Genomic DNA, 22,081 nt, shown 5'->3' with positions numbered 1-22,081 from the left:
TCATACACTTAAGAACCTTTAAGAGCTCTGAAAAACTCTACACTCACTCTAAAATCTAAGAGGAGAAAGTCAACCATCCTCTCAACAAATGTCAGGAATCCATATCTTTTTTCTTCTTGCCTCCCCAGTGAGACCTGACAGCAAGGACACAAATCTCCCAATTAAGGCATTTCCTCTGAATCCAGTACTCTCTGCTTTCAGTCCTAAACGCTGTGTCCTCAGGGCCGTCTTTCTATTTACCATATGCCAGAAAAAGAGCACAAAGAGAGAATGATAAAATGACAAACTGTGTTTTCCTTTAGAGACCTTTTCCCTAGAAATGGTTCATTAACCAAACAGAGAAACCAATCCACAAAAACCATCCTGAGGTTTTGAATGTTTAACATCCTCGCAGCAGCATTGGGCCACACTGCCCCCTGGAGGTGGTTTGTGGGCATTGTGCAGACTCTGTGTCACTGAAATAAAAGGCACAATGTGTTTCGGATACGCGGAAACTTTTCCTGAGTCACATCCTTTGATTTGGAAGATTTGTTTTCTTGTTCTCAAGTTTTTTTTTGTTTGTTTGTTTGTTTTTGGAGTGACAGAAGGAGAAAACATAGGAATTCCTGATATTAATTGAGGGAATGAGAGGCTTTCCCCTAGAATTCAGAGTAAGCATAGAGCTCTGGCTGACACAGATATCTTAGGGAATAGAACGGGAACACTGTTAAAACTGGAACGTAGATATGTTTTGATTAGGGGTCACTTGTTGTAATAAGGTGTCTGAAAGGTTTTTCATAATGCTGGCACATAAATGCCTAGAATATATTAAAAGGAGGAAGGGAGAGAGGGAAGGAGGGAGGAAGAGAAAATCACAGTACAAAGGGCCAGTCTGAGATGCAAGGTGTGGATATTGTGGGCGTTATTTGTTTCAGATTTAAAGTTAGACAACACCTACCCATCCTAACCAACACCCTATCCAGCCTGCTCCCTCATTTTTATTGATACGTGTCCCACCTCAGCATCTTTTATCCCGGTTTCCCAGATCTGGATGGTACGGGAAGGAGATAAATGATAAAGGAAAGAACTGTGTCCTACAGCTCCAAGGTGGAAAAAGAATCTGAGAGCTGGTGGGAGAAAAGCAGAAAAAGTTATTCTGTAAGAGAGAAAATTCCTGGAAGGACTCAATCTAAAGAAGGCAGCAAATGGGTGGGGAGCAAATAGGTGGTGAGGATCAGCCCTGTAGAGGTGTCAGCCCAGAACCGTGGCAAAAGCCATGGCTGCCACAGCAGAGGAAAGGCAAAGCTGCCGACAGTGTCTCACATGTATAGATTATGTGTTAGGTAGCCCTTTTCCAAGGGACAACAGAAAGAATTAGCACTGAGCTCAGGAGAGGATACCAGAAAGAGAAGGACTAATTTTTCTGCGTACCACATACTGGCTCAGACTATCTAGATATGGGGTTCTACTGTAAATAGAATCTGTTTACTCTCAATAGCAAGTGACAAAAGAGAAATTTAAGTTTACAAATAATGCTTTTGTGAAAGTTATTTTCCTTCCTTCTTCCTTGCTTTCTTTCTCTTTCCTTTCTTCTTTCTTTTCTTTCTCCTTTCTTTTTTCTTGCTCTTTCTTTCTCCTTTTCTTTCTTTCCTTCTCTTTTTTGAGGCAGGGTCTCACCCTGTCACACAGGCTGAAGTACAGTGGCATGATCACGGCATACTGCAGCCTTGACCTCCCTGGCTCAGTTGCTCCTCCCCACCTCAGCCTCTCAAGTAGCTAGGACTACAAGGATGCACCACCACACCTGGCTAATTTTTGTAGAGATGGGGTCTCACCATGTTGCCCAAGCTGGATAAATTATTTTCTTTCAAATTGTTGGCAAAACATTTTAGTATAACAAAAACACTCTTGCTCTTCTTTAATGTTATTTAAAATTTCAGAAAAATCTAAACACAAAGCAACGATAATTATAAAAGAAAACATTATTTTAATATTTAAAAATATTTCATTTTCACTCCAATCAGGAAACAGTTGAGGGGACGGGTGCAGTGGCTCATGCCTGTAATCACAGCACTTTGGGAGGCTGAAGCAGGCAGATCACCTGAAGCCAGGAGTTTGAGACCAGCCTGTCTAACATTGTGAAACCTTGTCTCTACTAAAAATACAAAAATTAGCCAGACGTGGTGGCACGGGCCTTATTCCTGGCTACCCGGGAGGCTGAGGCAGGAGAATTACTTGGACCCGGGAGGCAGAGGTTGCAGTGAGCCAAGATCCCGCCCCTGCACTCCAGCCTCCGTCACAGAGCAAGAGAGGCCTCAAAAAAAAAAAGAAAGAAAGAAACAACTGAGGAATAAATGTGAGGTAGTCGCTTATTGTAATATTAATATATTCAATCTAGGTATATTTGAAGACATAGCACACTTTTGCCATTAAACTTATTACACTGTTATATTTTCATAGCCCAAAGTGTGCCCAGAATTGGTTCCTTCTGGTGGGCTTGCGGTGAGTGTTACAGTTCTTAAAGATTGTGTGTCGGGAGTTCGTTGCTTCAGCTGTTCAGATGTATCTGGAATTTATTCCCTCCGGTGGGTTCGTGGTCCCACTGACTTCACGAGTGAAGCTGCAGACCTTCGTAGTGAGTGTTACAGCTCTTGAAGGTCACATGTCTAGAGTTGTTTGTTCCTCCTGGTGGGTTCATGGTCTCACTGACTTCACGAGTGAAGCCAGAGACCTTCACAGTGAGTGTTACAGTTCATAAAGGTAGGGGAGACCCTGAGTGAACAAGCAGCAAGATTTATTATGAAAAGCAAAAGAAGGAAGCTCCCACAGCGCCGAACGGGACCCCAGCGGGTTGCCGCTGCTGGCTCTGGTGGCCAGCTTTTATTCCCTTATTTGTCCCTGCCCACATCCTGCTGATTGGTCCATTTTACAGAGTGCTGACTGGTCTGTTTTTACAGAGTGCTGATTGGTGCATTTACAAACCTTTAGCTAGATGCAGAGCACTGACTGGTGCATTTTTACAGAGTGCTGATTGGTGCATTTATAAAGCTTTAGCTAGACAGAGAGCGCTGATTGGTGTGTTTACAATCCTTTAGGAGACAGAAAATTTCTCCAAGTCCCCACCCCACCCAGAAGCCCAGCCGGCTCCACCTCTCAAAAGCACAGACGGACAAGCCTTACAACTGAATATTGATAAAAATGGAAGAATTTGGGTAAAATATAAATATATTCACATATTTGGGAATAAACTGAGATAGGTTTTACCTTTAATTTTTCCAAACTGATTTTCTAAAAATTACTTTGGTTACCAAAATTTATATTAAATTAGAAAAACTCCTCTTAGAGTAATTTTCACCAAAACAAAACAAGCAACAGGTTTTTTTAAAAAAGAGGTTCACAAGCTGAGGGTTCTAGATTAAACATTTCAAGATATCCAAACACACACACGTAAAACAAATAATTAACCTTGGAAAAAGTCTAGCCTTAAAAATTATCTCTCTCTCTCTCTCTCTCTCTATAGAGAGAGAGAGAGAGAGAGAGAGAGATGCTTCTTTTTAACTAAAATACTATTCAAATATGAGGGATACATTATGGTGTTGCTCAGCAGTTTTGACGTGAATCACACCGGTTAAACTGAATGTCATCCTTGGCAATACATATAAGCTTGGACTTATCATAAGCCTCATAAAATATTCAGAGGATTTGTTTTTTGATTTGTTTTGTTTCAACTGCCATATTCAGATATCCAAAGAAAAGTTTTAAAAAATAAAGTGAAAGGAAAAAAGAAAAGGGATAGAGTGAGACAATCTGAATGCTGAATGATAGAATTGCAGTGTCCATTTCAAAGCATCCCTTAATACCAGCCGTCTCCCCATTTACTCATTTCATTCATTCATCAATTATCAAGTGTCTGTCATGGACCAGGACCTATTCTAAGCTCTGGTGATACATTCAACAAAACAATGACCCTGTTCTTACTATTTTTGTTGAAAGACACAGAAAATTTTAAACAAAACAAATAAACTACTAAATATATAATATCCTACTGTAATAAGTGCTTAAAGAAAAATGATGTAGGGTAATGGAATAGAGAGGGGTGGGAAGGGTTGGGATAGAGTCTGGCAACATGGGCATCTCTGATGTGGTGACTTCAGAGGCGAGATCTGAATGCAGTTCTTAGCATCTATCTATGGGGATTCCAGGAGAAGAACATATTAGGTGGGGGGCTGCAGATATAAAGGCAACAAGCTAGAACAGAGTCAAAAATGGGAAGAGTAGTAGTAGAAGTAGCCCAAGACCAGAGTGTGTAGGGCATTGTAAACACTTATGAGGATTTGGGATTATATTCTGACAGATGTTTGTGACACACAATTGAGCTAGCTATAAAAATGATGCTTTAAATGCCCACAAAGAAAATGGTAAGTAATAAACATGGGCTATCAATCTTATTAACTACATAGCTGGTACCAAATGATTTACATTCTGCATATTTCCACTACCTCAACTGTAATCAAGCTAGTTTTTCTTTTTTACAGCTCATACTATTAAAAAACATTTTTTTTCACTTAACGTGTAAGACTATAATGTTGTCCGGGCACGGTGGCTCACGCCTGTAATCCCAGCACTTTGGGAGGCCGAGGTGGGTGGATCACAAGGTCAGGAATCCGAGACCAGCCTGGCCAACACAGTGAAACCTTGTCTCTACTAAAAATACAAAAATTAGCCTGACGTGGTGCCATGTGCCTGCAGTCACATTTACTTGGCAGGCTGAGGCAGGAGAATTGCTTGAACCCGAGAGGCAGAGGGTACAGTGAGCTGAGACTGCACCACTGCACTCCAGCCTGGGCGACAGAGCAAGACTCCGTCTCAAAAAAAAAAAAAAAAGACTATTATGTTGAATATAATTTTTTTTTTAGACAGAATCTCACTGAAGCAACGTGTTTCATCTCTCATTGACGACTTCCACAATTCTGATTAGAACCCATGGTATGCCTCCTGGGAGATAATCTCTACTGTAGCGATTAAACATAATAGGTACCAACAGTAGAAATTGTAAAATAATATATCACATGTTAAATTATAAAAAACATATGACTCTATTGATCTAAATATAATATAAGATAATTGTTTCTCACCCTCCCCACTTGTAATTCTTGGTCAGTCTAGTAAACTATATACTAAAAATCCATTATCAATCAGGTATAATTTATGATACATCCACATTATTCAAGTGCTTATACAATAATGCTGCTATTTATAAATCTTTGCCAAAATCAGGAAAAATGCTCTTCTCTTTTTACGAGGCCCTACTCAATTAACTAAATCTTTTCATGAGTGGTCAAATAAATATTTAGAGTTCCAGAAGATAGAAATCAGTGGAAATGTGATTATTCCTATATTTCTACTCAAATTCATAAAACATACCATGCAATAATTACATATTACTTACACACATTTCTCAGTCTTTTTCTACTAGACCTCAGTTTAATTTTAAAATTCTGACCAGCTAAATTACTCTTATCTTTAGGGAGGTAAAAAAAAAAGAGAGAGATTTGTTCAAGGAAAGGGAATACCATTGGTAACACTTGGTAACACTCCCAAAGTGAGATGGAAACTCGACTTCCTGAGCCTTTTTAATAACCTAGATAAGATGATATCAGCTATAACTTATCTTACTTTCTTGGGGCATTTTGTGGCAATCGTCTTTTGTTTTAAAAAAAGTAATAAGTAATTATTATGAATAATTATTTTTATAAAGAGGAAAAAAGTAATTCCCAGATTATTTTGAGCTTCCATTTTCTTACTTTGTAAATTGCATATATTTTCTCAGTGGAACATAACCTTCAGTGCCTTGCACACCATGCCTAAGAGGCAACAGTAAGAGTTTGCCAAATCCATCTTTCCCAGATGAAGCAAAGATTATCACATGGCAAACATTCAAGACTTTTGGTCTACACTGAAGGTTTATTCAAAGATGTTCTGGATCAGTGGGCTAAATCTCTCCCAGATCCACCCACAATCATACTTTTAATATTTCACAATTTCTACCAAATGGTTATTCTCTCCTTCTTTCAAACTTATGCTTATTTGGAAAACCTTAAAGAATGGTTTTGCTTCCCACATAGAAACATTTCGGGCCGAGCACGGTGGCTCATGCTTGTAATCCCAGCACTTTGGGAGGCCGAGGCAGGCGGATAATCTGAGGTCAAGAGTTCGAGACCAGCCTGGCCAACATGGTGAAACCCCATCTCTATTAAAAACACAAAAATTAGCTGGGAGTGGTTGTGCATGCCTGTAATCCTAGCTACTCTGGAGGCTGAGGCAGGAGAATTGCTTGAACCCGGGAGGTGGAAGTTGAGATCATGCCACTGCACTCTGGCCTGGGAGAGAGTGAGACTCTGACAAAAATAAAAAATAAAAAAATAAAAAGATGAAAGAAATATTCCTATGTCTAATATACACTTGATTTTCAAATAATTTTATTATTTATTTATTTTGTATTTATTATTTGTTTTTGCAAACAAGATCTCACTCTGTCACTCAGGCAAGAGTGCTATGGTGCAATCACAGTTCACTGCAGCCTCGAGCTCCTGGACTCAAGCCATCCACCTGCCTCAGCCTCCCGAGTTCTTGGGACTGCAGGCACACACCACCACCCAGCTAATTGGTTTTTTTTTTGAGGGGGGCAGGGGGGTTGTTTTGTTTTTGTTTTATAGAGACAGGGTCTCACTTTGTTGTCCAGACTCCAATCATTTTTATATGCAGCAAAAGAAAAATGAGATTCAATAGAACCATAATTCACATAAAATAGAATCTTGATAAATAAGGAAAACATCACTCTCTTTATAACGTGATTCTTCCTGAATTCATCATACATTCAATTAGTCAAAACTACATTCTGCTCTTTCTTTTGCCTGCTTTAAGACTTGGTCATTAGTTATTAATTAATATTCACTGGCTGTAATGTTCAGAACATATTAGATTTGCAAACTTCATCAGACCACCAAGGGCAATGTTGTATCTGAGTGGAAGGAACAGGTTTGATTATAAGCCATACATAGGATCACATTAACCATGTGAAAAGAGGGTGTTGAAGGAGGAATCCCAAAATTGAGAGAGTGATAACAAATCTGAATGTGATCACTACATTAGCAACCAGTTACCAGTACCCTTGTAGAACTTTTAAAACTTTAGCACATAATTTATTCACAAGATAGAACTAAACAATGTAATCTCTCAACCACAATGAGATAATAAAAAAGGAACCAGCTTACATGTCCAAAAACTAAAATAACCTCTTCATATCTTTTTCAATAAAGAAGATATCCATTTTTCTTCCATACATTCTGTACATAATTTCTCAGCTTTTATGGTATCCCTGGTAGTGGTCTCTGCCTTTGTGATATATTTAGGGAAAAAATAAGAGAAAGATCACATTTTTGCTGGGGGAGACAGATGATTAACAATAAATCTAATAAATAAATTATGTAGCATGTAAGAAGATGAAACTTCTATAAAAAACTAAAGACTATCATAAGAAGAATGAAAGTGGCTATGGGGAGGGGCCTATTGCAATTTGCAATAAGTGAATCAGGGTAGACTTTATTGAGAAAATGTCATTAACTAATGAGACATAAAAGAAATGAAGAAGCAGCTCATGTAGCTATGTGAAGGAAGGGTATTTCCAAGAGGAAAAAGGGAGTGTAAAGAGCCTAAGGAAGCAACATACTTGGCCTAAACAGGGAATGCAAGGAGGCCAGCATGGCTGGACCAGGGTGAAAGAGAAAAATCAGCTAGGAAAGTGATGCAATAATCAGGCCAGGGATGACTGTGACTGGGACTAGAGTGGAGGCAGTGAAAAAAAAAGATGAAAAATGGTCAGATTTGAATAGTACATTGAAAGCAGAACCAATAGAATTTTTCACAAAAACAAATTCAACATTTGTCATCCACATGTCAATATTCATTATCCATAGGTCATCATTAAGAGAAGAAAAGAAATAGAGAATTACTATTTATTGAATTGAACTCTGATCCAGACAACAGTAGCAAGTTGACGGTAAAGGGATGGAAAAACCAACGCAGGTCTCTGTGGATTAATAATGAGTTTCCAAATCTCTTGAAGATTCTGCTAGCTTAAATTTTTTAAAATAACTAAAATGTAAAGAACTTTAAATGTACGAATGACAAAGAGTCAAAGTAAACTTATTTTGTTGTCATGTTTTTCAATAGGCTTCTGAAAACACAGCTGTTAGAGAGAACTGAGTGAAATATTCTATACAATAAGAGCCCCTTGTCTGAAAAAAACATTCCCAAAAGATACTCAGAGTGGACAAGAGCCCAGGAAGGAAACTTCTGGGAAAGTGAAGATTCAAACAAAATGCTTACTTGTAACAATAGAGAGAAAGTAATGAAATGTCTTTTATAATTGCCAGAGTTATGCAGAAAGCCCTCCAATCCCTATTCACATAACCCCCATTAACCCAGACCTTGAGTCCTTTTTGTGTCCTCTACTGAACTCAGAAACTTGGATGTCCTAGAATATTTAGTATCACTTTCCTCAAGGGTAGAAAAGTTTTTTAAAACAAATATTACATTGATAATAGATAACACGTGTGTGCTACATGCCAGGCACAGATTATCCTGTATGACAACACCCCTATGTAGTAATTATCTCATTATCCCCATTTTATAATGATGAGTCTTAAGTCAAAGAAGTTAGGTGTGTCCAGTGTTGCATAGCTAGTAAGTGGCGGAATCTAGTTTCTAATACAGAACAATGAAAGAGGGTTTTGGTCACCTGTATGAAAAATCACAGTTTCTGAGTAATAGGAAGGTCATTGTCTGCAAAGCAAACTGAATAAACAGAGTTGTGAAATGAAATCATATTTTGAGCAAAAAATCCATCCTTCAATGTTTTTCCTCATTTGTGGTAAGGTCCACAGTTTAGTTCCATACCTTGCCTGTGCAGCTTAATTCAGACCTAGGACACCATTTCCTCACTTCTATGCCTATTTAAAACTCACCACTCAACGCCTTACAACCTCCTTTATGCCTTTCCTACTCATTCTGACTCATCTTTCCCTTTCCCTAAAGGGCTTATTTCTCCACTGATGATTCTGGGGCTTAATCATACTATTTGCCTTGTTGTTGAAGTGTTCCTTGTAAGTGTATCTAGGGTGATAACTACATGTGAAAATTGATGTCTACAGATGCACTGGATAGGTCATTTTCTATCACTGAACTTTGCACTATTTATGGTTTTCCATTTTCAGTCAGCAGCAAACAGAACAAACAAACTGATATGGTTTGGCTTTGTGTCCCCACTCAAATCTTATCCTGAACTGTAATCTCCAGGTGTTGAGGAAGGAACCAGTGGGAGGTGACTGGATCATGGGAATGGTTTCCCCCATGCTGTTCTTGTGATAGTGAGGGAGTTCTCACGAGTCTGATTGCTTCGTAAGCGTCTAACATTTCCCCTGCTTGCACTTCTCTCTCCTGCCACCATGTGAAGAAGGTCCTTGCTTAACCTTCACATTCCACCATGACTATAAGTTTCCTGAGGACTCCCAAGCCATGTGGAACTGTGAGTCAATTAAACCTCTTTCCTTTATAAATTACCCAGTCTCGGGTATTTCTTTATGGCAGTGTGAAAACGGACTAATATACAAACAAACATCGTTTAACTTTGCAAATTCAGAAAAAATCAATTCCAGATTAAAAATCAGTCTTTCCTGTAACTTCTCAGTAATCAATGCAGTATTTCTTCCCCAACGTTCTCTTTTGTGGGAAGGGCTTCTATAGAGCACCATAGCAATCAAGATGGGGAAGGGATGCAGAGAAGTGGGACATCTTTGGTCTGTGACCCTCCTGTGTTCTCACAGGCTTCCACAGTGATGTGATGGGTCAGCCAGTTCTTGCAACTGGCTTTTGTCACCATGACGTGGGTTACCTGATGTTCACAGTCCTACACGCCCTCCTTTGTTTTCAGTTGGCATATTCAACAGAAACTTTCAATTCTGTGGCTCACTCCCTCTTACTTCTGGGCACTTTTGGGAGCCCTAGAAACTTTGGAAAACTCTCGCACACTATTCTGGGCTTTGGGAGAGCAGGAGGCCACCTCAGACTCCTTTTTGCCTTGCCTTGCCATCCTTGCTAATCCCTACTCTGGTTCCATTCTGGGCTTCTCTAAGAAGGTTGCAGTGCTCTTAGACCATGTCCTGGAAAATGAGATACAAATGGTCTATACTCTAGGATTCCTCCCCTAGAAAGTGTACGCCGTTCGATCTTCTTCCTCCAGAACATAGGATGTGGCCTCAGTAGAGGGCAGTAGGAAGCATCCCACAGTAATCTCTAAACTACTTTTCATCTTTCTCTTCCTCACAGCTCCACTCCTACCTCCCAACATTATTATAAAAAGGTCTTTTCTGAGCCAGGCGAGGTGGCTCATGCCTGTAATCCCAGCATTTTGGGAGGCCGAGGTGGGCAGATTACCTGAGGTCAGGAGTTCAAGACCAGCCTGGCCAACATGGTGAGACCCCGTCTCTATTAACAATACAAACATTAGCCGGGAGTAGTGGCACATGCCTGTAATTGCAGCTACGCTGGAGGCTGAGGCAGGAGAATTGCTTGAGCCCAGGAGACGGAGGTGGCAGTGAGCTGACATTGTGCCACTGCATTCCAGCCTGGCCAACATGGCAAGAATCCATCTCAAAAAAAAAAAAGAGAAAAGAAAACAAAAAGTATACTTCTTACTTCATCCTGTGTTCTTCTCTGCTCTGTGGTTTGCTGATTAAAATCTACCCTGCAAATCCTTTAGACTTTGCTTTTAATGTGCAATGCTAAAGTTTTCAAGTTCGAAGTTGAGCATTAACTCTCCTCTTTTGTTCTGTATGTATGTAGTAAGAAACCTACTTGAAAAGCTGTACATATAAATAGTCATTGATGAGGCCTGAGTCATAGGGGAATGGATAGTAGTGAAAGACCTTGAAAATTATACAATTTAAAATAAAAATTTTGTTCTACTGGTATGTCTTCTTATCAATAACTAAATACAACCTTTCTATAGCTTCTGACTTATATATTCCCAGAGCTAGGCACCTAGTTGTATTCTTGACACATTAAGTGAGTAAATAAAGTGAAGACAAGAAAAAATAGTTATTGAGAAATGTTTCAAAATGTCTTAAAGTGCATGGGAAAAATGCAACATTAGTAATAATAACTGTAATTATACTAACTGCTAAGGCCATGAACCAGATGCTGTTCTAGTGCTTTGTGTATATTTACTCATTTAATCCCCACAAGTACCCTCTGAGTTAGGTACTATAATGAAGTGCACAAAAGTAAAGCAATTTGCCCAGGGTCAAACACGAGAAATCTGGGAAGCTGAATTCCAACCAAGGCTGTTTAGCTCCATTCTTTGAGTTCATACCAACTCTGCCAGTGGTACCTCTCAGTAGAATTTCTTTATGGATATGCCAATTATTAAAAATACATGCAAACTTATGCCAGACCATTCAATGCATGTTACACAACCTCATCTCTGCCTTCAACCACCTTGAACTTGAAATTATTTTCTGATGTTTTCCCTGAAACCTTTGGCCTGAAAATATTAGATGTTGAGATTGTGCTGCCTCCTGTTTTTGCATTTGGTTTCCTTCTTTCTATAATTACAGTTGGACATTCAGTGAATTTTTTAAACGAATGTGTCTTTTATTATCATTTCTCAGATGCTGGCTTAGGGTATTTGTCTCTCTAACTCATATCTGCATGGCAATTATCACTGTCTGTGCTTTTTCATCCTGTTTTCTGTTCTTCCTTCAGGGCATTTTGGAGGTTAATTTTCCAGGCTGTCCTGTCAAATGTAGCAAAGCCTCATTTTACTTTACTAATTATATGTAAACATGTGTTGTTTGAGCTAAGTTAATGTCCTTGCTACCTGCTGCCTAGGCTTTTTTATGGCTCCAAAATGTCATCCAAAGTATCCTTCCCACATCTGAAATAGCACAAAATATTTATTCTGCTAAAATCCTACCTTCTCATATGTCAAAGGCATTGAACATTACTGTGATAGGCAAGACCATAGCAAATCATAACCAACAAGCTTTAGCAATATCTGTCCCCTACGATATGCTTTATACTTATCCTGGTCCTGTGTAATACATTTCTTTAATATAGGTCAAAAGCTATCCAATGACAGGAACCAGGATTTCTTGAACTGAAGCCAGTGGTATATATTATGGAAATGCTCAGTAAACAATGATTAAAGACAATGACAATGATGGCACATTTATTCTAACTGGCCTTAAGTTAATGTTATAAAGGGGAGGGTTTCCTCCCTGTGGTTAGACTGAATCATGAAGATCACAGTTGTAAACCACATAAATATATATTATGTTTTCCAAAATGCAAGATTTTGACCTGCAACCTAATTTTTATTAATGCTCTCCATTTTTAAATTTTTTATGCTTTTGTGATCACTTAGAAAAAAAATCTCAATTGCATATTCATAGCCATCAATATCACTCACTAATATTTTGGTTTATCAGAAAAACTTATAACTGTTTTAATTTGAATATTAACACCTTGATGTGTCTAGATTTTAGTCATGACCTTATATTACCATGTCAATTTTGAGATCAAATTCTTCAACAGAAAGTAGTAAGAAAATAATCTCACCTCACTTTTTTTGTCTCTTCCAGCTAAAAAATCAGAAAACAATGACACAAATTTTATATGCCTCTAAATTAAAAATTAAATAAATTTAATTTTTGGCAGCTTTAAATAAAATTTAATTGTAAGCTTACATAGTTATAGTATTTATTCCTCCTATGAAAATAATGATCAATGCACATCAATTTGAATTAAATAAATAAGCATTTAAAAATAATGATAAATTTTGACTGTTACTGTAAATGTCTCCATGACAAATACTTACCACACATACACAACACACACACACACACACACACACACACACACATAGACCAGTAGTGTCCTCCCAGATAAATGATTGGAGCATTTTACAATGCAGCAGTTGGGAGTTTCCCAAATAGGATATCTGGCAAACTGTCTAAAATATAGATAAACTCTGTCAATCACAACCCTCCCAACACTCCCAAGCTCAAAGAGTTTTCAATCAGAAGTATTTTACTTCTGAGCAGAGCCAATCACCAGTTCTAAACATTTGAAGAATAATTCCAACTTTCAAGAAATAAAACAACATCCAAAAACCTATAGAAAACAGCAATAGAACCAGAAACAAAAGAGAAACATGTAAATGCTAATTAGTGATCTCATACAGATATAAAAAAGATTTAGCAGTTAATTATTAAGAGTAGCAGAAGTAAGCAATAATAAGCAGAAGGGTTGGCTGGCAGAAAGAGATTTTAGGTGTCTTAGGGAAATAAAACAAAAAAGCAAGTAACTGGAGAATATATAAGTGGGGGAAAAAGAGCTAAAAGATTGATCCATGATGTTCAACTTCTAAATAAGGAAGATTCTACAAAGAAATAAGGAAACATGAAATAGGAAATTATCAAAAATATAACTGAAGAAAATTTTTCAGTACTGGAGGACTTAATCTCTCATTGAAAGGAGACCAGATGTTTACAGCAAATAATGAAATTATAGCCACTCCAATGCATCTACTTATAAATTTCAGAGAAGCACGAATATCAGCCCTAGAATTTTCCAGAAAAAAACACAACAAAAACAAAACTTACATTTCTCGATAGCAAAATTAGATAACAGAAGACATAAATGTAATTCCTTCAAACACCCAAAGAATATTGTTTGTTATTTAAAAATAAAAATGTAGGTTATTTAATTGATTTGTAAGACTTACTTTTACATACAAAGAAAATTTACACCATGTCTCCCTCTTAAGAAGCTCTTAAAAGTTATGCTTCAAGAGAAATAGAAGAATACACCAAAGAAGGGAAAGACATAGAAAGAATATAGAAAAGTGTGAACAAATCCAAGAGATGGAAGAAGATAAAGCCAAGTTTTATATTCATAAGAGAAAAACTTACCTCATGAAGCAGGAGGGTATGATTTAACAATTGTCAATGCTGAAAATTAATACAATGATTGACACACTAGAGAAGCTCAGCAATACATTTTGAGAAGTAGAAGACATGCACCCCCAAATCTAGACCTGTCCCAGAAAAAGTGGCAGCAGTAAAATGTAGCTATATTGGTAAGAAACAATATACAGAAAATATGTGCACTCCGGAGTCAGAATGTCACTTGCAAGTCATATGATTTTAATGTATTTTCTGAAGATGGACATAAAAATACCTTATCTTCTAGAATCTTATCCTTGAATTTCAGCAGGCTTGTGACCTGCTTGTAACCAGCACAAAGCAAAAGAAGTAATATTGCATGACTCCCAGTGCTAGTTCATAAAAGGCAATTCAGCTTCCTCCTTATTAACTGGGTCAATTTCCCTCACCCCTCTTTGTAGTCCAGAGATAACATTGTAATAATCTGACAGCTCTGGGCTACTGTGCTGTGAGGAAATCCAGATCACACAGAGAGGGCACCTGTAGGTGTTCTAGTTGACAGCCCCAACTGAGATTACAACCAAAAGCAACCATCAACTGCCAGATTTGTAAGTGGAAAAACCTGCAGATGATTCCTTGCAGATAACCACCCCCAACTCTGGTTAGTCCCATCATAAATTCCAGATAGCTTAGAAGAAAGGCAAGCTATAGCTGCTGGACACTGTTCAAACTTCTGACTCATATAATACATGAGCATAATCAATAGTTCTTAAGTATTGGGGTGTTTTATTTTGCAGCAGTAGTAACCAGAACAGATAAATAACGTAATTTCACTGTGCTTCTGATTCCTTATCTGTTAAATGGGCATAGTAACACCTTAAAGACAGTGGTAAGGATTTTAAAATGTGTAACAGGAATTTGTAACAATGCCTACACTAAACACTCAGTGTCTGTTGTTGTACTACAACAACAGTTGTTATTATTGTTATTATAAATATTATTCATCAACCTCAAAAATCTGGAGATAGGAAGTGAAACAGAGGTGTCTGGAGTACTGCCTATAACAATAAGCTGCTAAAGATTCCAGTATTATAAATCTTAGCAGAAATTATCTAAATCTTACTGGAGGCCTTGTTATTACACTTGGGTAAACAAACTATTTTTATGTCTTCCCTTCTGGCTTAAGATAATATAACATCTATGTTTCCACAAAGAGAAAGAGAGTGGGAAACAGAGAGACGGGAGAGAGACTGAGAGAGATGTTGATCTTCTTTTCTTTTTTTTTTTAATTTAAGGAAACCAGTTGAAGAATCCAAAAATGATGTAATTATATCAAAAAAGGGAAACTGGTGGCAGGGAATGAGCAGGCTCAATCATATCTGTCATAACAGAAAGTAAAAAAAGATTTTAAAATTATATTTTAAAATATGGTAGCTGAATTATATTAAAGATGATTTTTACAGAAAGTCATTACAACTAAACCCTCAATTGCTGGGGTCTGTCCTGCAGACCCTGACCCAACGATGGATGAACAACGTATACTGACACGGATATTTTGCCTGTCAGTCCCGCTGAGGGTCTGGGCCACTTACAGACACCAAGGAGGGTGCCGTAAAGAGTTGCAGCCCCTGCCCCTCTCAGCCAGCAAAGCTTGCATTTATTTAGTAGAGATTAAATGACAAAGGTCTTGAGTAAACACCACTAGACGGTAATTGACATTGCTGACCTCCCGCATAGAGAGCGATTATGCACCCGGGGTAATCAAAGGTTGGTCTTAGGAGTAAACAAGCTATTTAGATAAGCTCCCTTACATTCCTGTGTAACTCCTCTAAGTTATTTACTCAAGGTAAGGATTAGGCTGCCTTCAGCCAGATTTATTACTGGAGTTTATGCAAACCCCCGGCCTTCCAAGAAGGTTTGTGCCTATTTTTTGTAACTATCTTTAAAATGTTTCCCACTAGCCTGACTGAACTCCCACACTCAATTAAACGTTATTTATTGCCTTTAGAAAGACTGGGTGCCAAAAGTGTTGGATTGAGAGACCAAGGGAATCATTGCCTGTTATTGTAAGTTCTTTAGTTCTATTTGATTTTTATACTGTGTACTAGTCATTTTAATTATAAGGTTGAAGATTTTCAATAAAGTGAAAGCCATGGTTATTTGAAAAGATATAGACCAAAAGCTACAAAGAGTCTCAAGGCACACTGTAATCTGATCTGAACTTTCTGTTGGTCAAGTGATGCTTCAAAGAACAGAAAGAAGCCTGTTCTCAGGCTGAAGGCTGCTAGTATTTTTACAGAGAACAGGAAGCATCTAAGAAGTTCTCATCAAGTAAAGTAAAATGACATTTCCTGACAATATAAAGGCTGCCTGCAGAAGTATATGAAAGGAAATCCGGGAATCATCTTAATGTTTAAACAAAAGGAAAAATGTATCAAAAATCTCTTGGATTAAAAGTACCTTCAATGTCCATACAAAAGATACAGACACAATCCCATATTACAAGAATAGACACTGTAATAATTGCCCCTATAAGCAAGAATCTTTGTTGCCCCTACAAGCAAGAATCTTTGCAATAGATGCAAAATCTTTAGAGATGCTTGAATTTTCAGAACCTCTGCCATCCTCCTGAAGTGAAAGTGGGTTTAAAATAAAAGATAATAAAATCTTCTGAATTAGGCAAATTTCCTGGGAAGTACAGCTATGAAGCATCCAAAAATATGTATATCATCCTTAATCATTTTAAGAAAGCCAGAAAAAGCAATGGAAAGAAAATTAAATTGAATGTGTGGGATTCAAATATGGGAATGCAAATTGGACATACTTGAATGACTCTTAGTATAACAAGCTAATTTGGTGTTCCTTATGTAAATAAGTTCAAACAAATTGCAGAGCTTGAAAAGAAAATCAAGCCTCATGCCTGCAAAATCTCACATCAAAACCAAAAATGTTTTAAGTGGAATCATCTAGTATTATGCAAAAAGATAAAAACTTTCACGCTTATGTATTCATAAGCTGTACATTATACAGATCTACTTGCCTTATTGATGTTACTATATGCATTAATGAATGAAATGGCATTACTACAAATTTTACTACTTCTAAATTCCTGTAATATTTTCTCTCTTGGCACAGTAAGACAATGAGGTTTTTCAAAACATTTGTCCTGTGCCACTACTTTTTACTTTTCCTTTTAGCTGATTTCTATTGTATTAATTTTACAAAAAATGTTTCTCGGGTAACACAGCATAAGACTTCTGAATTTGCAAGAAATTAAGCATTTAACAAAATAAAGTCCTTTGTTTTAATTTTTTAAAATAAAAGCTATTTTAAGACAAATAGCATGTGCTAAATAGGCTACAAGCCTTCTAATGCCTGTGTGCCCATATCCTGCAGCTCCCTTCTAAGGGATTGTTATGCTGACAGCCAAGCTAGAGACCACTTATTCTCACCCTCCTTGGCCACAGCTAATTGCAGCAAGCCTGATTATCTAACCCAAGAATTGACAATCTACAAGCTGATGGGCTACCTTTGAATTTAGTGCCTAAATTTTGCCCAAGAGGATCATGCTACTAACTGGACCAGTCAGGTCATCATTGTCTCTATGGAAGTAAGAAATTAAACCTTGAAGATACATGTTGTAGGTAGCAAGAATAGGAGCCAAAATATCACAAAATGCTAGCTGAAACTTAATAAAATAGGTCATTAGAATACGGATCAGAAAACAGTAGTTAAGTGAATATCGTAGGTCAGTTTCCCCAGAAGCAGACTCTGAAACAACTTTGTGTGCAAATCATTTATTAAGGAATCAGTCTTAATAGACACTAATAAGGGGTAAGGAAAGCAGGACAGTGGAGAGGAAGATAATAATATGAACTCAGCCCCGTCCGGGAGGTTGGGGGCAGCCCCTGCCCGGCCGCCACCCCGTCTGGGAGGTGGGGGGGCGCCTCTGCCCGGCCACCCCGTCTGGGAAGTGAGGAGCCCCTCTGCCCAGCCGCCACCCTGTCTGGGAGGTGTACCCAACAGCTCATTGAGAACGGGCCATGATGATGATGGTGGTTTTGCCGAATAGAAAAGGGGGAAATGTGGGGAAAAGAAAGAGAGATCGGATTGTTACTGTGTCTGTGTAGAAAGAAGTAGACATAGGAGACTCCATTTTGTTCTGTACTAAGAAAAATTCTTCTGCCTTGGGATGCTGTTAATCTATAACCTTACCCCCAACCCCGTGCTCTCTGAAACGTGTGCTGTGTCCACTAAGGGTTAAATGGATTAAGGGTGGTGCAAGATGTGCTTTGTTAAACAGATGCTTGAAGGCAGCATACTCGTTAAGAGTCATCACCACTCCCTAATCTCAAGTACCCAGGGACACAAACACTGCGGAAGGTGGCAGGGCCCTCTGCCTAGGAAAACCAGAGACCTTTGCTCACATGTTTATCTGCTGACCTTCCCTCCACTATTGTCCTATGACCCTGCCAAATCCCCCTCTCCGAGAAACACCCAAGAATGATCAAAAAATACTAAAAAAATTTAAAAAAAATAATATGAACTCAGGCAAAGTATCAAGTAGGTTTGCATGGGTCTGAAGGGGTTCCAGAACATGAGAATTTCAGTGCTAAAAGTGGAAACGTTGGGGGCACACTGGGATGAGTTGGTCACCTAGCTTCAGACTGCTCTGGCAGGGAATTCAGGAATGTAAATCGGGTCTCAGAGTTATCTGATGGGAGGCAAGAGAGTTAAGGTTCTTCTAACCTCAGGCCAGTTGGTCATTTTTTAAAGGACTATCTTGAAGGAACATAATTTTCTAGGGATTTAGGGATTCCAGAACACGAGCAAAGAAAAGATCCAGTAGCCCAAAGCCTACTGAAAAATGTTTGCAAATTCTGGCTATTAGATGTGGAAAATGTCAAAGGAGGTGACAAACAAATTAAAAAACAAGCAAATAATACAACCCCTAAGGGATATGGGTGGAGCACAATTAATACGTAATCTGTCTCCAGAGCTATTTGGATCTCTATTTGGAGCTTTCCAGTTGTAAAAATAGATTCTAATCAAGGCTTCACTGTTCCTGGATTCCCAATTGTACTCTAGAGATGTTTGCCTTCCCTATTTTTATATGTACTTTTTTCTAATAAACCTCCTAAATATAACCTGAAAGAATCTCTGTTTGTTGAAAGGTGAAGGATCTAATTAGCATGCAATATTTATTTGTGAGTATAAATCAACAAGGCAGAGACAGGAAGCCCAGCAGATATATGAACAAGGCGTATGATCATGCAATTCACAGAAGGGAAGCCCAATTGGCCCATACAGTTTTTGAAAATATGGTCTGAAAAAAATACTCAAATTTACTATTATTTGGAAATATGCAAATTAAAATTCAAAAGAATGTAAAAAAATGACTAATTTGGATAACAGCAAGTGTTGCCAAGATTGTGGAATTTAGATGTTCTGATACTCTGCTGGTGCAAATACTAACAGGTAGAGTCATTTTGGAAAACAATCTGATAGTATTTAATTACATACTCATATATCCAGTGACTTATGATGTATGTAATTACGTTAAACATACTTCGGCACAGAAAGTATTAATTTATGTATATGTCAGTTTGATTTGTAACCTTGATGGGATTGTTGCAGTAGGTAGTTAGAGGGACATGAGCAGGGGAAGAGAGGCTCCCCACCCCCAAGGAATGTCAGGACCATCAGGTGACGGTCAGGAGGTTGTTAAACTGTCTCTCTAAAATAGTAATTGGTTGCGACCGGCACCAGAGAAAGGTAGTCTCCCAGTAGAGAGAAAACACCTGAAGTTGGTGATCAGCAGCTTCTCTATAAGATCTCAGGAGCTGGGTGAGCAGGCTCAAGCATGCACAGTAAGAGGCAAAATGGCAGAGTTTAACCAGTATATGACCTTCCTCTAGGAATGCTCAACTGGTAAGGGAAAAACACCTCAAGCGAGCATCCACACAACTTCAATAAACACACTGCATGCGGCCCCTCCCAAGTGCTGGCTGGCCACCATGCATGAGGACAGTCCACCCCAAGGGAAAAATCAAGGGAGGAGAAATGGAAACCTCGAACTATGCCAATGTATAAAACCCCAAGTCAAGGGCCAAACAGCGCACTTGGATCTCTCAAGGCACCCACTTGGCTCTCTTCCAAGTGTATTTTACTTCCTTTCATTACTGCTCTAAAACTTTTTTTTTTTTTTTTGAGAGGGAGTCTCCCTCTGTCGCCCAGGCTGGAGTGCAGTGGCGCAATCTCGGCTCACTGCAGGCTCTGCCTCCCGGGTTCACGGCATTCTCCTGCCTCAGCCTCCCGAGTACCTGGGACTACAGGCTCCTGCCAGCACGCCCGGCTAATTTTTTTGTATTTTTAGTAGAGACGGGGTTTCACCGTGTTAGCCAGGATGGTCTCGATTTCCTGACCTCGTGATCCGCCCGCCTTGGCTTCCCAAAGTGCTGGGATTACAGGCGTGAGCCACGGCGCCCGGCCTCTAAAACTTTTTAATGAACTTTCCCTCTTGCTCTAAAACTTGCCTTGGGCTCTCACTCTGCCTTACGTACCCCTGCCGAATTCTTTCCTCTGAGGAGGCAAGAATCAAGTTTGCTGCAGACCTGTTGGACTTGCTGCTGTTAACAGGATCGATTGCCCTAATTGGGAATGCAGACTCTGTCACTGGTCAGCTAGAATTCTAATCAGGAAGTCACCAGGAGTTATCTACTCAAAAATTTCAATGATTTTTATTTCCTACACTAGAGGATTTGCTAAGTTGCTTGATATATATTGGAAATGGATTTTCATTGGTAAAATTAATAGTATCACGATCTTTCTCATCCTTGCACAAATGGCATTAAGAGTTTAATGAGTCAAGGACATTGTACCCTTTGGTTGTGGTACGTAATACTTGATCCTTAAAATGTCTTTCATCCTTTTGTAACGCCTCATGTTCTTGTCTAGCCACGTCAAAGAATTGGTGTGGCGGCTGACCGCGGCAAGTGGTACAGACACGGACCGAGGGCAAGAAAAAGCTGTAGGCTTTATTGAGCAGAGTGAAAGTACAGAGATTCCACAGCCTGGTCCCGAACGGGTAGCCAGAGTTAGATTATACGATTGCCTTTTAAACTCTTTAAGGTGGGAAATACGTGCAGCAGGAAGAAGTTACCAGAGCGAGAAACAAAGACAATTAACCATTTGTGACATGTCTTAGATCTTGAGGAAAACCGGAATTGCTGCTTAGGTTTTATTTACTTTATGACCTTGCAGGAGCATGGCAAAGGAGACAGGATCTTACAGGACTTTACAAAGTATGTTCACAAGGAATTGGAACTGGGAGTATACATAAGGTCCACTGGTCACAAAAAAACGGGCGGTTAACATTTCTTTTACTTTAGTTTCAGGGGAGGGGGAAGGGAGAGAGGGAGAGAAGACACAGGGAAACTTACAGCAAAATTTTTGCTGTTTATAGCTTTCTTGGGGAAGGAAACACGCACAAAACCCGGTGTTAGGAATAGTTTAAGCATATGTCTTCCATATTATTCATCCAGGACTGAAGTAAGTCCCGATGCAGGAAATGAGTGAGTTTCACAGCTTTCTGAGCCCGTACTCAACCCAGGAAGCCCAGCTGGCACCTCCTCTCACTTTCACTAGTTCTCAGAGGATTTTGAGTTTTTTTACTTCAATGGATGGTGGGCCATAGTCTTCCATTGGAATCTTGTTTTGTTTTCTTGAAGTACAACTTTCAAATAAGATATTTTTGAAGCACCAAAGAAGACAGGAAGCTTGGATTTTCATTGAGTTTGTACAAAATATTACATGACCTCCTGTTGTCTGTGTGTAGCAGAATGTGCCATGAGACTTACATTCATGGTAACTTTATGACAAGAGTGTAGAAAAGCAGTTGATCCTAATCTGCATTTAACTACTGCTGGGTTTTGAATTCTATCACAAGTAAGCTAATGGTCCTATAGGCCAAGGTGAAAGGCCAGTTCAGTGGTCTGTAAACATTTTGCTTATAATTCCCTAAATGACTATGTATAAACTGTGTTCTCTCACAAACATTAGTTAACTTTCAAAAGTTGTCTTAATTTCAATGAGAC

The sequence above is a fragment of the Pan paniscus genome, chromosome 3 (assembly GCF_029289425.2).
Source record: "Pan paniscus chromosome 3, NHGRI_mPanPan1-v2.0_pri, whole genome shotgun sequence".
In the NCBI taxonomy this organism is placed as follows: domain Eukaryota; kingdom Metazoa; phylum Chordata; class Mammalia; order Primates; family Hominidae; genus Pan; species Pan paniscus.
This window is presented reverse-complemented; position numbering follows the sequence as displayed.